The 15,181-nt window shown below is 42.1% G+C and overlaps 1 protein-coding gene and 2 long non-coding RNA genes across 4 annotated transcripts in view; 2 read left to right on the top strand and 1 right to left on the bottom strand.

Moving 5' to 3' along the window:
• The window catches only part of LOC308593934, a 373,867-nt gene that overhangs the window by 3,296 nt on the left and 355,390 nt on the right, over positions 1–15,181 (bottom strand). The window contains exon 1 of one of the 2 annotated variants that reach the window (XR_014011093.1): positions 1,204–1,272. The exons of the other annotated variant lie outside the window; for it this stretch is intronic. This is a non-coding gene — a long non-coding RNA (uncharacterized lncRNA). Of the gene's footprint in view, positions 1–1,203; positions 1,273–15,181 lie in introns of those variants that run through there. 2 annotated transcript variants of the gene reach the window in all.
• LOC308593732 (cadherin-10) overlaps positions 1–15,181 on the top strand; it is a 419,208-nt gene that overhangs the window by 158,142 nt on the left and 245,885 nt on the right. The gene's annotated exons all lie outside the window — the stretch shown is intronic.
• LOC308593993 lies at positions 1,747–13,906 on the top strand. The gene is made up of 2 exons (XR_014011197.1): positions 1,747–1,905; positions 13,621–13,906. It is a non-coding gene; the product is annotated as an uncharacterized lncRNA (long non-coding RNA).

The raw sequence follows: 15,181 nt of genomic DNA, 5'->3' as shown, positions 1-15,181 counted from the left end.
GCTGCTGCAGAGGAAAAGAATATGCCGTATAACCAGGCAGAGGAGTGCATTCAAGCCTGGCAAAAGAGGTGGTTCTATGGTTTGAAGCATTTCTCATTTAATGTTTTATTATGTTTTTATATAACGTATTTTTCTGTATATAAGATGCTCCATGTATAAGACGTCCCCTATTTTGGGAGACTCAAATTTAAGAAATTTGCACTATGCACTATCCATGTATAAGACGCCCCCCCCCTTTTTAGCTTAATTTTTAAAGGAAAAAACCTAGTTTTATACAGAGAAAAGTACGGTATGTCAGAAACTGCCCAGAGTGGCTGGGGCAACCCAGTCAGATGGGTGGGGTACTAATACTAATACTAATACTAATACTAATACTAATACAGTGGTACCTCGGGTTAAGAACTTAATTCGTTCTGGAGGACAGTTCTTAACCTGAAACTGTTCTTAACTTGAGGTACCACTTTAGCTAATGGGGCCTCCCATTATCGCTGCATGTCAAGTATGCATTTAATAAGCCTTCATTCTACCTAAAGAGCATAGGGAGACTTATATGTGGGAATTAGAGCCTGTTCTTCTTATATTCAGCAACAGACCTGTGATGGCCCCATTCAGATGTTTATTGCATCAGAAAGAAGATTTGCGCAAGAGGGGAAAAAGACATTTGCCCCCTCTCCTTGCAACAATAAATGTGAAATCCTTGTTTGGGTCTCACATTTTTCAACTAGTCCACACTACTGGGACTGGCATTTGGGAATGGCAGTCTAGCATGGAGTCAAGATAGGTGGGGAAGATAGGGAGAGGAAATGGGAGGTATACTAAACAGGAGGCATTATTGAGTCGAGGATCTGCGGGTCCAGTATCCCCAGCAGGACATGCTGGAGCACAAAGCCATCGTCCTAGCCCCCTCACTTGTAAAGCTTAGATCCTTACCATACTTATCTAGATCTTATTCCTGGTTACTTATCTTCTCCTTCTTGGTTATTTTTTTCAAATACAGAGAAAAGGCTGCTATAGAGTGCAGAAAGGAAATGTGGTTGCATGAATCAGTCCCAAAGTCACACAAGGTTGATTACTTGATGGGTACAGGGTTGTGAATGTATATTTATTGGCCTCAACTTGATGGGGTACAAACTGGCAAACCAATCTAAAACTTTTCCCCAATAGTAAAAGTTAATATATCCCCCAAATAAAAATATTCATCACCTGTTATGGAGATCCATCTTGACAGGGCTGAGATGCAGTCTGACTGTTAACTGTTTCTGGCTTTACCAAGACTTAAAGCATATCCAATTGATTCTTTTGAATTATGGTGCTGGAGGAGACTCTTGAGAGTCCCATGGACTGCAAGAAGATCAAATCTATCCATTCTTAAGGAAATCAGCCCTGAGTGCTCACTGGAAGGACAGATCCTGAAGCTGAGGCTCCAATACTTTGGCCACCTCATGAGAAGAGAAGACTCCCTGGAAAAGACCCTGATGTTGGGAAAGAAGGAGGGCACAAGGAGAAGGGGACGACAGAGGACGAGATGGTTGGATAGTGTTCTCGAAGCCACAAACATGAGTTTGACCAAACTGCAGGAGACAGTGGAAGACAGGAGTGCCTGGCATGCTCTGGTCCATGGGGTCACAAAGAGTCGGACACGACTAAACGACTAAACAACAACAACAAAGCATATCCTCTTTGTGACATCACACATGACATCAGAATGCCATGTCTGCATTCAGCCTAGACTATTTCCATGCCAACAACAATGGCCAGTAAACTTCTGCAACCAAGTAACCATCAGCCTGACTACCCAGTTGTTTCTAGTTAGACTGTTTATTTTTTTTGCTCTCATAATCAAAGTCTGAAGAAGAGCTTGTGTATAAACTGAAAACCTGCTTCCACTGTTAAAGAAAACTAATTGTTAAGGACTGGGCAGAGGAGGAATGGTGACACTTCCAGGGAGGAGGAAGAGGAAGACAGTATAGATTTACAACAGGGGTTTGAGCAGCTCAGAGGCAGATGAGGGGGAAAGTTGGGAAATCATGGGAGAGCCAGAACAACACCCAGCTGAAAGCATTCCAGACCCTCCATCTCCCAGAACAGTCTGTAACCTGAAGTGTCTGTAACCTGAAGCGTCTGTAACCCAAGGTATCACTGTGCTTTATTATTTATACCCCGCCCATCTGGCTGGGTTTACCCAGCTACTCTGGGTGGCTCCCAACAGAATATTAAAAACATGATAAAACATCAAACATTAAAAACTTCCCTAAACAGGGTCGCCTTCAGATGTCTTCTAAAAGTCAGATAGTTGTTTATTTCTTTGACATCTGGTGGGAGGGCGTTCCACAGGGCGGGCGCCACTACCGAGAAGGGCCTCTGCCTGGTTCCCTGTAATCTCACTTCTCGCAGTGAGGGAACTGCGAGAAGGCCCTCAGAGCTGGACCTCAGTGTCCGGGCTGAACAATGGGGGTGGATCCCTGTGAGATCACGCCAAATGTCCCTCGGTTCCAGCATCGTGTTTTGCATGGCGAGTTCCCGCCCCCCCCCAATGGAAATAATGGGTTAAAAAAGGCCACAGCTTTATTGGTTACAGGTGATGAGCGGTATTGGCTTAGGCATTGTTCCTAACTGACTATATCTGACTTCAGCCCATCTGCCTGAAGTCCAGGATAGGTTAACCACCAATAGGGGGAGTCCTGCTGGTGCACTTCAACTGGGAACTCTCCCGGGGTCACCGATAGGGGGCGTGCCTTAGTGCCTAACCTCCCTAGGCTTCGGAAAGGGCCACGTGCCTGGAATCCTTTATCGGGTTACCCTTCAATATGTGGGGCAGGTGATGGCGCTACATCCCCTCTTCCATCTACAGAACTATACCAATGCCTAACCGCCAATACCCAGAAAGTTGTGACGATTTGCTTCGAGGTAGGCGAAAACCAAGTGGCTGGTGCCAATTTGCCAAGTGGAAAAAATCCTACCAGGCCCCTCAACAGCAACCAACCAAGGTCCATAGCAAGGTCAAAGAACGAAAACCTTATAGGGCAGGATGGTGGGAAAAACAGGAACAGCTAGTGGACGGCAAAGAGGGAAATCCCCAGCAGCATTCTGCCTATATAGGGCAGGCCACGCCCCCTGAACCAGCCGATTGGCCGGCCATGGGGTGACACGGCCGGGAATCCCCCCAATCACTCAGGGCTAGCCTCCACCCACCGCACGCGTGGAGCCCACAACCTCACCTACTCCTTAGGGAAGAAGTGGCTTTCACTGTGGCCAGCAGAAAAACCTGAACTGAGATCACCTTGTTTGCCTATGCTCATCTTGCTTCTCCTTTTTATGCAACAGGCTGGTTTCCTTGGAAGCTGCTGAACATCTGTACAAGGGCAGGGATGGCAGTTGCTCGATGGACTCGTAGCTCACATCATCACACTGTCCCCTGAGCCTTCGGGGAAAGTAAAGCGAAGCAGCTTCCCTATAGCTTCCCTGTGGCAAGCGGGTGATGAAAACACTTCTCTTGCACAGTCAGGCCGCGACTGCAAGCAAAACACTTCTTTCCCCCTTAAGAAAATATGTGCTTAATTAACAAAATCACCCAAGAGAGCCAGATTGCAGAGCCCCAAAGGCCACAAGTTTGACATCCCTGATCCATCTAATTTAAACTGAAATATTCACTTCTCAAATTCTTTGCAATTAATTATAAATTCACACTTGTTGGAATTACTGTGGGGATGAAGTGACATCTTTCCCCATGAAGAGCTCTTTCCCCATAACTATGTTTCAGTAAGCTGTGCTTTCTGGGGGTGGGGTTTGGTGTGTTTTTTTGATGAACAGTAATGTGGCTATTGTCCAGTCATTAAAAAAACCCTAGTAAATCTAATATCATTTTATACTCTACTGTACTCCAAATACGGAACTGTGGAATGGAGTCTCTCGGCCATTAGAATAAACTAATTACTAATATATTAAGGAAGCTAATTGCAATAGATCCATTTTAAAAAAAGAAGAATTGCTCCCTCAATCCAGCTTTATTTTACACTTTTAAAACTACAGTATTCACTGGATCAGAGATGTATAGATGAAAAAAATATTTAAATTTCAACAATACAGTGCATTGTAGAATGTTTATTGCGATTGCATTTCTTCATGACAACCAGAAATATATGTGCGCCTAAGAAATAATGATATGTAGTCAAAACGCAGTAGGGGAGGGGAGGAGCAATGTCATTTGTATCAATCCAAGGTCTGTTCTTGAATGTATTTGTTTAAATTGAAGGTGGGAGAGAAGTGCAGTTCCAAAACATGTGTTTCAGTTACTTTTCCTCATAACAACCACAAATAGATATGCTCCTGAGGAATGCTCACATGTAGCCTGAAACAAAATTGCCTGTCTGTAAGACTGCCAAGCCAGGATGAGACATCATGTAACCATTTTAGTCAGAAAAGGCTAGCTGTAAACAACTACATTAAACACATTGATAGATGTGTACAACGTTGTATAGTGAAATATTCTTCTTTTGGTCGGTCTCTTTCCCTGTAGAAGGGATGGGGTGGGGGAAAAATCTGATTCAGATCACATTTAAAGGTAAGCCTACTTAGCACTTTCTGAAAAACCTACACAAAGCAATGCCACCCAGCAAAATCTGCACCTTTCCCAAATTTTGCAGTGTGGTTCTTCTTCTTTCTGTACAACCTGAGGTAAAGTGTGCATAACAGGCATATATTCGCAAAAACAGTATGCAGAAATGCATTACAATGGGGGAGCCTGCACTGCAAAAATGTTTATGGTAGGCAGCATTGCATCTCAACGTTTCTCTGTTAGGAGAAATTCACTCTGAAATCCTGATGGAATTACATAAGGACCTTTTAAAAAAAGAAACAAACAAGTCACAAAATGGTGAGGAAATGTGGAAAACTGAACTTTCCAAAGTTGTAGCCACGCTCAAGGCAGCTTACAAAAGTAGTTAAACAATAAATGAACATCAAAAAGTATACAACAAAATCAGAAACTTTCCACATAAATCTTAAGATACAAAAAATTAGCAGCAGCAACAACAACAACGCCCCCTAAACAATACCCCAGGCAGCTCTCACAAATTTTAAAATATCAACTTATCTATAGGCCATTTTCCTTTGTCCAGGCCATTGGTCTAGAAGACAGAGTAGGTGACTAGATGTGTGAAGTGTATACTTCTCATATTATAATAACATCTGCTGACGCCCTTCTCCAAGCACCTCTCCCATTAGAGGTGAGGTAGACTTGAACAAGCCAGAGGACTTTTTAAATGGCAGTGTTGACCCTGTTATGGGATGCCCTCTCCAAATGGATTTGCCTGGCACCAACTTCCCCAGACTCCATGCGCCTTGCACAAATTAAAACGCCATGAATAAAATCCAAAAGGCTAAAAACATAAAGTATGGTCTTTTAAAAAAGCAATTAAACTCTAATAGAATTAGAAATGTCATCCCTTGTGTACCGGACAAAAACACTTTTCAGATCAAAGAGTTCTCTGCCTTTTCGAAGATGTTATCTACTGTTTTTTACAGCTGCCAAGACCACATAACACCGGTCTTGACAGACCTACATTGGCTCCCAGTACATTTTCAATCACAATTCAAAGTGTTGGTGCTGACTTTTAAAGCCCTTAACGGCCTTGGCCCAGTATACCTGAAGGAGCGTCTCCACCCCCATCATCCAGCCCAGACACTGAGGTCCAGCTCCAAGGGGCTTCTGGTGGTTCCCTCACTGTGAGAAGTGAGGTTACAGTGAACCAGGCAGAGGACCTTCTCAATAGTGGTGCCTGCCCTGTGGAATGCCCTCCCATCAGATGTCAAAGAAATAAACAACTGTCTGATGTTTAGAAGTCATCTGAAAGCAGCCCTGTTTAGGGAAGCTTTTAATGACTGATGTTTTAATGTACTTTTAATCTTTTGTTGGAAGCCGCCCAGAGTGGCTGGGGAAACCCAGTCAGATGGGTGGGGAATAAATAATAATAAATTATTATTATTATAATTCAACTACTATGTTTTAGGGTTTTGCTTGTTTCGTGTCTGCACACTGCACAAAATCCAATATGACAAAAGTAGCATTTGCACGTTATAAACAAACGAAAAGAAAGGATGAATAGGGGAGCCTATCAGATGTTTTCTCCCTTTCTCTCCGCCAAGTATATGGAACTAAAACAACACGCCAACCACTTATCTATATTTACCAAAAAGTAAGTCCTACTGGGTCTAATAGGAAACCCTCCCTAGAAAATGTTCTTAGGATTACAGTTTTCAGCGCACTTAGTGGGGAGAAAGTAACATTGAGCTCGGTGTGACTTGCTTCTGAGTGAACGTGCTTAGAATCACAGGATACTTCACCTCTCAGGTTTGAGAAAGCGTAGGACAGAGATTGCTTCCTCTTCAACTTTACATAGGGGCTCGACATTGGAAAAAAGCAGAAAGGTTGGAAGGGAGGACAAAGCTTCCTTTCTTCCTTTCTTTCTGATGTTTTAGGATGTCCCCTTTTTAACAAAGGTCCCAAAGTGGTTGATGAGTAAAACTAATACTAATTTAAAATAATGTATATTGTAATGTATAATAACAGATCTGGATATTCCGCAAAAGAGGAAGGGTACCTTTTAATATGCCAGAGTTCTGATCATGGCAAAATGGAAGAGTAATGAAATCCCCTCTATACAAGATTGGATCCAAAGGCTGACAGAACATGCCGGTCTATCAGGAAAAAAAATAAAGAATAAATCAAAACAGGTATTTGTCTCAAAATGGGAGATTTCAAATAATATTTAAAAAATAAATAAAGCAGTTTAAATTCTGTTGCAGCATTTGAGGAACTTCAGTAATAGTTGCAAGGTAGATATAAGAAATTAGATATATTTAGAAAAAGTTTAATTATCATAAAAGTGTATTGGCAATAAGTAATATGAAATCGAAATATGGAACAGACAGGAGGTTGGGTCTTTAGTGTTAAGACCAATTTTTTTTTATTGTTTGTTAAGAAAATTATGTGTCTATGGTTATTCCAGTGTGTAATTTGGTATTTGTGGGTTTTTTTATTTTTTCTTGCTGTATCAATTAAAATAATAATAATATTGTATATTGACATAGTTTAGCAAGAAGAAGAAAAAGCCCAGGTAATTAAAAAGGAGTAGAACCAGTTGTTTTCAAACCAGCTTAAGTATTATGTTGAAAGGTCAGGTTATTTTTATTTATTTAAAAAACAACAACAACAGGGAAAGGTTTTCGCCTGGTGAAACAAAGACTTTGAATAGAGCACCAGGTGAGCCTCTTTGAGGAGGACATTCCACATGCAGCGCACCACAACTACAGAGATGTATACAAAGGCACTTATAAATTAGTTAACATAATCAGTGCTATTTTTCTACAAAAACAGGTGCTCTGACAATGGTGCATACCTAAGATGTGCCAGAATTGAGTTCTGATGAGTTCTGGCTGATCATATGTTTATATATATCAGGTTTATCCATTTCAATAATTTTACAGTTAATTTACCATTTCAAAACTTGACATCTTTTCCCCTCTTTATGCGGTTCCTTAAATTTATTTTTAATATCTTCTGCATATCCAAATTAACTTAACTTAGTCATTTATTCATCTACTTTAAATATATACTCTTATGAAACTGCAGGTTATTACAATAATCCTGCCATGTTCTTATCTGCAAGACAGAGCTTTTCCACCAGGCCTTTTGTCAGGGCGCATCCTGACCCCCTCCTCTGGCAATCTGCACAAAATTTTGCTTGATGGTTGCCATTAATTTGATTTTAATTTGATTTAATTAATTTTATAATGAATGTTTTAGAATGTTGGACTATTTTGATTGTTGTTAGCCGCCCTGAGCCCGGCTTCGGCTGGGGAGGGTGGGATATAAATTATTATTATTATTATTATTATTATTATTATTATTATTATTATTACAATTTATCTGTAAATATTCAAGAAACGATTCCCATTTTTTAATAAAAAGTTCGTTATCTTGATTTCATATTTTTTCAATAATTTTCACCATTTCTGCATATTCCATAAGTTTTTGCATCCATTCTTCCTTTGCTAGGACTTCTTTCCATTTTGGAGCAAGTAACATTCTTGCCGCTGTAGTAGCGGCAAGAAACATGAATAAGTTTCTGTACAGTTTGAGAAGTTCTGTCCCTGTAATTCCCAAAAGGAAAGCCTAGTTCCGGCTGATAAAAACCCCTGAAAATAACTGAAAAGGCCCTTTCTCCAGTCACTGCCCTCCTCACTTCAGAGGATGTGACCAGGGTAGGGGGCAAAAAGAAATTTCACACCAATGAGGATATTAAACAGCCATGGCTTCCTTCAAAGAACGTGGAAACTTTAGTTTGTTAAAGGTGCCAAAGATTGTTAGGAGAACCCTATTCCCCACACAGAGCTACAGTTCCCAAACTGGTGTTATAAGAAAAAAACTGTTCCTTTTCCCTTATGGGGTATCCAAGAGCCCATATAGAGTCCTTAAGTGGGTTCCCTATTGGTAGGAAAAAATAACAGAGGCCAGCTAGAGCATACTGAGAAGCAAAGCGGCTAGTAAGCCTGATCTTTATTAAACTGTTGCAACAGGGTCCCCACTCACCACATGCTGGAGGGAGGAGAACCCTGAACAATGGTGCACAAGTCCTTATATAGGCTTTTGAAATTGCCCACCCTATAGCCCAAGACTACCCCTCTAAAAATCATACATACATCACAAAAGGAGGCGGTCTACAGCAGAGAAGGCGGTCTTCAACAGAAATCCTGTCTGCCAGGATACCTGATAATGGTCACTGACTGCATTACATGGGCAGCCTGACCATTCTTTTTGTGATAGTTAATACTTTAGTTCCTGAATCCAGGTCACAGGCTCACCCTGTTCATAGATAAATACGCCCTTAAGACAGGATCTGCAAGCAAAAAAGGCAATGGGGAGGCTTTCCCACCTCCTCCCTCCTTGCAGAGAAATATTTGAGGTCAATTTGGGAGAGTCAAAATGGCTTCAGGATTGCTCTCCTGTAGCCTACTATTTCAGACACGTGGTTTATATACTTATGTGTGTTAATTGATATTTGAGACCTTAGAATTCTCATAACATTGGTTTAACAGTCAGTCCCTCTTCCCAAGAAACTGGGGGAATTGTAGCTCTGACAGGAAAAGAAATCTCACCACCACTCTCAGGACCCTTAAACTATAGTTCTCAAGCTATAGTTCCCAAAATTCTATGGGGGAAGCTATGACTGTTTAAAGTGGTTGGACTACATGAATCTCAAGATCCCTTCAAGCGCTACAATTCTATGATACTGCTTTAAATGCAAAGTTTAGATGAGTCCTCAGTCTCTCCAGTCTCCGATAAAGGTACCACTTCTGGAGCAGGGAGAGTTCCAGTTATAGCAACCCCCAACGCTCTTTCCTGGATGTGTTTTGACTTAGGACCATCCACACTGTTCCAATTTGTTGGCATGTAATGCATGTCGCACATAATTCTAGGTTATTAAATTCCCGAAGCATGCAATACACAAACTTAATAGATTTTATGCAAATTGTTATATAACAAAATAACAGCAGATGGTACTCATCACATCAGAATCTTTCCATAACAATTTCATATTTTGTTTAAATTAAACAAAACATAACGGTGCCTCAGTGGCCTCTAACTTATTTTAATTTATTCTACCCTACTGTTTTCCTTGCTATTTCTGTGTCCCTTTGCACAACATTGCAATAAAATATTTGTTTTAATATTCCTTAGATATTTAGTAGTTTACTATTTTTGAATGGTACAAGGGACTAGTAAAGTTATTTGTTTGTTCATTCCCCCCCCCCCTCCATCAGAGGGAAATCTATTGCTAGAAATATGGTACATAACTCACAACACAATACAGCCTAGAGGAGAGAATTAAAGCTTTACTCCAGAAATCTTCAACTAGTATCTTTTTAAGCTCAATTTTTTATATATACATTTCCATAATGCTTCCCCCTCAAAACTCACTCCTTTTCCATCTTTTCTGCCTCTGGCATAGTCAGAAGATAAATGATAGAACAAATCAACCTGAAAGGAGTTATGAAAATAAAACAAAAACATCAGAAATAGGGAGCTAGGGAAAATAAAAACAATATAACTCCATTCTAGCTGCAGAGATGTTTAGAGCGCATGAGAATAGAGCTGTATACATATAGTTGCATCTCTGAGCAGTATCAAATTCCATACTGTCTTGGAATGAGGGACAGCAGAGACTATAGTGTCTTCAGGATATAGGGTTTATTTACATACATACACACACACACACACACACACACACACACACAGAGTGGTACCTCGGGTTACATACGCTTCAGGTTACAGACTCCGCTAACCCAGAAATAGTGCTTCAGGTTAAGAACTTTGCTTCAGGATGAGAACAGAAATTGTGCTCCTGCGGCACGGCAGCAGCAGGAGGCCCCATTAGCTAAAGTGGTGCTTCAGGTTAAGAACAGTTTCAGGTTAAGTATGGACCTCCAGAACGAATTAAGTACTTAACCCGAGGTACCACTGTGTATATATATATACACACACACACACAAACAACCTGAGCCTACAATGGAGGCGCTCACAGCATTAACACCTGAAGAGGGTCTTGATTCTTCCATAGCCACAGCCTCAGATTCAAAACAGAAATCAGTCATGGCTCTGTCTCCCAGCTGCCCAGGCTACAGCCTCCAGCTTCTAGTTTCTAGTTTCTAGCCCACCAAACTCTGGCCTTTTGTCTTTCTAACTACCAGACAGTTCAGGGAGATGGGGGTCCCATCCATCTGTTCTGTGGCACAGAGCTACTTCCTTTGTTACATTTGTGGCCCACACTTTGGGAGCCATTCCAAAGAAACTTGTCTGGCTATTCCTGCAGTCAGAGCCTTGTTAGATCCAGGAATCAGAGAGGACTCAAGCCTACAGCCTCCCCCAACCAGCAACCCACAACGATATATTTTGTTACGGAGCAAAATTCATGTGCACAAGAAGAAATGAGAGGCAGGAAGTATGTTATTGGATGCTATTTTTTCACTTAGAATCACAGAATTGTAGAGTTGGAAAAGACTCTGAGGACCACCTGGTCCAATCCTCAGCCATGCAAGAATATGCAGCCCTCTCTTGCAAGATCTTTATATTAAAAAAAAGCTCTCTGCATTTTGTCACGCTAGCATGTGACCAATAAAGAAAACACAGAATCCATGGGACAAGAGCGTCTTTCAGCAGCTGCTCTGAACCTCTGGCCTACCTGGCAACAGGTCAGTATGTCAAGTCTCCATTCCACTCTCAATCCAGGTGTCCAAAGCAAAGCTCAGTCCCACAGAGATAATGGAGTATCAGAGCTGAGATTCTTCAACTTGGGCACTTAAGCAGACCTCAGCTGTGCTGCCCTTTTATACTTTGCCTGCTGATTGCAGCATCTGGGCTTGATGAGGCAGGTGACCCTCACCTGTTCCAAGCCGACCACAGCTGAGGAATCACACACTTCCTCCCAGAGCTAGCAAGTCCCACCTGGCCAACTAGGGAACTGGGCTGTGGGCTCTTGCCTACCCCAGCCTCCTGGAGCTCTCTGCCCACTGCTCCCTATGCCTCAGAGCCCACCATGTTCATGAAGACAGAGTCCCCTCTGGCTATGCTGATGGCTCCTGCTGCTCTGGTTCCTGTGCACTGACCCCCATCCTCTATGGTTAATGGGTGCTAGGAATTGTAACACTGTGAGGGATAAACTACTATACCCAGAATTCTCAAGGGTGGAAATGTGCTCTAAAAGTATAGTGTGGGCATTGTAGTTTGACTATATTCCAATTAGACATTAGATAGCTCTGGGTTGTCATGTGACTAACTGCAGGCTTCACTCCTTGCTGCATGACTGCTGGCTGATTTGGACCAAAATAAGCAAAGACAGTGATGCCATTATGCTCCCCTTTCATTAGGAGGGTTCCCTTCCTCAGTTCACAAGGGCAGAGCCATTCCTGTCAGGACTGAAAACAGACCCTCCAAGTCTTCCTATTTTCCAGGGATGGTCCTGATTTAGAGAAGCAGTCCCGGTTTCTGATTTAATCCTGGAATGTCTCGCTTTTCCTTAGAATGTCCCTATTTTCATTGGAGAAATGTTGGAGGGTATAGAGTTATCTGACACACACACCCCCCCCCCGAGCAATCTGAAGGTAATCCTGTATAGGGAAGGGGTTGTTTTTTTTAAAAAAAAAATCATTATGGAATGGGATGTACATATTTTTATCAGAAAAATGTTGGAGGGTATGGGGGGAAGCAGGGATGCTGTTAGGCATCTGTGCCCTCCCCACACAACATATGGCTGTTGATTCATCTAGGATGACTCTTGTGGAGGGTGGGGGTGATTTTTTTTTTAAAAAAACAGTCCTCCTGTCAGACTGGGAATATCCCCTCACACACCCAGTGTAGGATATTCCACCATTCTTCTGCAGCATTTCTTTCCTTTCAGCGAAGCAAGGGGCTAATGTCTATGTCAGACAAAGCTTGAATAATAAAGAAAATGGTAACGCCATAACATACTGTCTGAGAGAAACTGAAACAACACCATGAGGCAAGAATGACAGTTGGTCTACCTTCTCTGTATGATGGCCTCATGGGGGGGGAAACTGTCCCATGAGCCCTTGCTGAAGAGGGGAGGGGAAAGGCTATAAAAAGCTGCTTCCCTTCGAACTCACAACCATTTTGCTTTGAGAGCTTCCCACCCACCCAGCCTCAAGTTAGAGCCTTCACTGAACAATTTTGGGTCACTGGTTGACAGGGCTGGAAAGGAACTCCCCCCCCCCCTGATTGGCACTTGGTTGTCCCCCCCCCTTTCCCTTAATGAAATTATGGCTTTCCTCTGTTAGGCAGAAGAACATTGTTTGTATGAGGGCAGAACTGGCATTGGTCAGGATCAACATATTACAGTGGTACCGCAGGTTACAGAAGCTTCAGCTTACAGATGCTTCAGGTTACAGACTCCGCTAACCCAGAAATAGTACCTCAGGTTAAGAGCTTTGCTTCAGGATGAGAACAGAAATTGTGCAGCAGCAGCACAGCGGCAGCGGAAGGCCCCATTAGCTAAAGTGGTCCCTCAGGTTAAGAACAGTTTCAGGTGAAGGACTGACCTCCAGAATGAATTATGTTCTTAACCCAAGGTACCACTGTATAGGGGCCTGAAGAGAGGACTGGCCATGGCAAACCAAAGCGTGGGTTCGATATCTGCCTGGTTGGAATCTGCACCCTGGTCCCCTGTGAGACCTTGCTTGCTTGGCTTGCAGCATGGCAAGGTTCAACACTGGCCAACTCCCATCATACATATTTGGAGCGGTCCAAACCCAGCGGATCCATTCCATCAACATGGGGCTTGTTGAATGATGAACTGATCCTGGGACCCAATGCCATGCCAAGCTTTGCCCTGCCTGCTGCTGTCGATAAAGATTTGGCCTGATTTTATCCCACCACCGTTGTACAGTCTGGTTATTTTGCTGCTCTCATGGGTCACATGATGCGCCTGTCTGGGCAAACACATATGCCTTATGTAATTTATTCTCTCTGAGTGTCAAACAAAAGTTGGGAGCTGAGGATCACTTTGTGTGGAAGCTTGCATGACAAAATGTACTCTGTTGTTTGAGGTGCCAGAGATTCCCCCCGTATCTCCCTTCATCTCCGATGCTTTGAGCTGTCACTGAAGCTGGCAGAGGGTCTTCCATCCCACCCACCTTCTGCCAAGGCTGAAGTTTCCCACTTCTCCTTGACAATTGTGCGAACATACTCAGGCAGTGGTACCTCATCGTCATTGCTGCAGCCTTTTGCAGGAAGGTGAATTTCCCGAGGAAGTGCACCATATAAAAATATCAACATAATTCGGAAAGAGGAGCAATTGTGATGAATTAAATATTATTCTAAATAATGCAACAACTGTGCTGTTGATTGGACCATTTGTTTTAATATTTCATTAATTGAAACTCTGCATTTCCCTGTTATTGTGCTGCTGCTGCTAAACAAAGTCACAGGTCAACGAAATTAAGTAATAGGATGTAACATTCTGCGCTTTTAAAAATGTTTATGTTCCGTGCAAATGTTCTTTGTCATTATGATACAGTAGCTCTCTGTTCTCAGTAGGCACTTATTTTTCTTTCTCTAACTAGATATGAGCCTAACAGGCAGCTCAGGTTTTTCCCCCTTAACTAATTACAGGAGAAAGGGAGCCCTGAGGCTCTGTTCAGACAACATTTTATTCCATTTTCCTGAATTTTCTTTACCTGATAATTTCCATGTTTTATGTGCTTTTTCACATGGCTTAAAAGCCAAGTCTGGAGATCTAGCAGGATCCAGTGGAAATTGAGTGCTTGTTGTCATGTTAATTGGTTCCAGTAAGAAATTCTGTTTGTAACCTCATTAACCATGGAATTTGGGGCAGCATTCCTTTTAAAATGTTTTTATTTGATTTTACAGATATAAATTTCTAGCAAAGCCAAATACATATCCATTTAAAGAGACTTCTCTGAATCTCGAGACTTCCCCCCCCGTCCCCTCCATGGGTCCTAATGCCAACATTTTCAACTGCATATTATACCATAATCTATATTTTATATTTGTCCATATTGTCCATAGTACAGTGGTTCCTCAGGTTACATACGCTTCAGGTTGCATACGCTTCAGGTTACAGACTCCGCTAACCCAGAAATAGTGCTTCAGGTTAAGAACTTTGCTTCAGGATGAGAACAGAAATCGTGCTCCGGTGGTGCGGCAGCAGCAGGAGGCCCCATTAGCTAAAGTGGTCCTTCAGGTTAAGAACAGTTTCAGGTTAAGTACAGACCTCCGGAATGAATTAAGTACTTAACCTGAGGTACCACTGTATTTGTTACATTACAAGTGAAATTAAAATCCTGCTAACATTTTCATCTGCTTATAGTGGTCTCCCAAGTAAATTATAAATTTCCCCCATTCTTTATTGAAGTTTTTGTCTTCTTGGTTCTTGAGCTTTCCTGTCATTTTTGCTGTTTCGGTGTAGTCTAACAGCTTGGTTTGCCATTCGTCTCTGATGGGGACTCTTTCTTCTTTCCATCTCTGCGCTACTAGCAACCATGCTGCTGTTGTCTCATACATAAAGAGTCTTTTCTGTTCCTTTGGGATGTCAGTACCTTAGAATTCCTAATAAAAAGACTTCTGGTTTTTTAACAAAGGTCATTT

This window comes from Podarcis bocagei (genome assembly GCF_964188305.1).
Source record: "Podarcis bocagei genome assembly, chromosome: 8".
NCBI lineage: Eukaryota > Metazoa > Chordata > Lepidosauria > Squamata > Lacertidae > Podarcis > Podarcis bocagei.
This window is presented reverse-complemented; position numbering and strand designations above follow the sequence as displayed.